Source organism: Chiloscyllium plagiosum, unplaced genomic scaffold (genome assembly GCF_004010195.1).
Source record: "Chiloscyllium plagiosum isolate BGI_BamShark_2017 unplaced genomic scaffold, ASM401019v2 scaf_4236, whole genome shotgun sequence".
Classification (NCBI taxonomy): domain Eukaryota; kingdom Metazoa; phylum Chordata; class Chondrichthyes; order Orectolobiformes; family Hemiscylliidae; genus Chiloscyllium; species Chiloscyllium plagiosum.
The window spans coordinates 10,167-12,077 of record NW_025210693.1 but is presented as its reverse complement, the minus strand read 5'-3'; the positions used below and the strand labels follow the sequence as shown (position 1 = coordinate 12,077).

The 1,911-nt window shown below is 56.9% G+C and overlaps 1 protein-coding gene across 1 annotated transcript in view; it reads right to left on the bottom strand.

Moving 5' to 3' along the window:
- The window catches only part of LOC122546944 (GMP reductase 2-like), a 19,740-nt gene that overhangs the window by 7,865 nt on the left and 9,964 nt on the right, over positions 1–1,911 (bottom strand). The gene's annotated exons all lie outside the window — the stretch shown is intronic.

The following is a 1,911-nucleotide window of genomic DNA, read 5'->3' as shown; positions in this document are numbered from 1 at the left end:
AAGAGAGAGAGAGAGACAGATATGCTGAGGGGACACAGAGGGAGAGAGAGAGAGACAAACGCAGGGGAGAGAGAAAGAGAGATGGAGAAGGGAGGAGGAGAGAGAGAGAGAGAGACAGGCGATAAATACAGTTGTGATCCAACTGTAGGTATCCCTGAGCCTCCCCGCTCCTCCTCCTGCTCCATCACAGAGACCCAGGACATTCAGAGCCACCTTACCTTGGCTGCCTGGGTGAACCGTGTCTGTTCTGGCCGGTAATAAAGCTCATATGTGACGGTGTTGGCATTCCCGACCTGCCCGGCCTCTCTCCCAGCCGGTGACCCTCCCTCCTTCCTGCTCCTGGTCATGTCGAGTTGTGTGAGCAGGCGCCTGACAGGGGGAGGGACGAGAAAAAGAGAATGAGCAGTGTTTAGGCATCGGAGGGGTTGCTTCTCTCCTTCGCTGGAGGATGACAGGGAAGGTCAACAGGCACATACGGAGAGTGGGAATGGGGACAGCACGTCAGTCACAGAGTGTCCGCAACACAATACACTCTGTGTGTGCGTCTGTCTGTGTGTGTCAGTGGGTGCATGAAAGTTGGTGGGTGTGTGTTTGCATGTGTGCGCGTCTGCGTGTGTCAGTGCATGTACATGTCGGTGTGTGTGTGCGTGTGTCAGTGCATGTGCATGTGTCGGTGCGTGTCAGTGTGTTGGTGCGTGTCCGTGCGCGCATGTCGGTGCATGTCGGTGTGTGTCCGTGCGTGTGTTGGTGCATGTGCGTGTGTCGGTGTGTGTGTGTCGGTGCATGTCCGTGTGTTGGTGCGTGTGTGTCTGTGTGTCGGTGCATGTCCGTGTGTTGGTGCGTGCGTGTGCATGTGTGTCCGTGTGTCGGTGCGTGTGTGTCAGTGCATGTCCGTGTGTTGGTGCGTGCGTGTGCATGTGTGTCCGTGTGAGTATGTGTCCGTGTGTCGGTGTGTGTGTCCGTGCGTCGGTGCATGTGTGTGTGTGCGTGTGTCGGTACGTGTCCATGTATTGGTGAGTGTGCGTGTGTCGGTGTGTGTGTCAGTACATGTGTGTGCATGTCGGTGCTGGTGTGTGTGTGCGTGTCGGTGCGTGTCGCTGGGTGCACAAGGGAGTGGGCGTGGGCGGGAGAGCGCGAGGAAGTGGGTGTGAGAGCAGGCAGGCACGATGGTACACCCTGCAGCAGACGGCCGGATAAGGATACGTACTTGGCCAGCGCTCCCTCTGGGTCAGTCAGGTCGATGGTAGCATCAGGACCCAGGACCTGCTCGAGTTGCAGGGACATCAGATGCCTCTTCAGCCCAGCCACCTGGTTAGCCAAGGTGACTGGGGTCAGCTTCTCCTCTGCTGCTGACTCCTTCACGGAGACCTGGGGGTGGGGGGGCATGGACAGTGAGCTGCATCAGACTGACCACCACCTACGGCTGGTTCCTCACCATCACCTCCCCGATATACAACATAGAACATTCCAGCGCAGCACAGGCCCTTCGGCCCCTCGATGCTGTGCCGACCTGTGGAACCAATCTGAAGCCCATCTAACCTACACTATCCCATTCCCGTCCATATGTCCATCCAATGCCCATTTAACGTTAGCGAGTCTACCCCTGTTGTGTTCCACACTCCCTACTCCTCTCTGAGTAAAGACACTCCCTCTGACATCTGTCCTGTACCTATCACCCCTCAGTTTAAAGCTGTGCCCCCTCGTGCTCGCCATCACCGTCCGAGGGAAAATGCTCTGACTGCCCACCCTATCGAACCCTCTGATTATCTTATAGGTCTCAATTCGGTCACCTCTCAGCCGCCTTCTCTCTAACGAAAACAGCCTCAAGTCCCTCAGCCTTTCCTCGTAAGACCTTCCCCTCCCACACCAGGCAACGTCCCGGTAAATCTCCTCTGCACCCCTTTCCAAAGC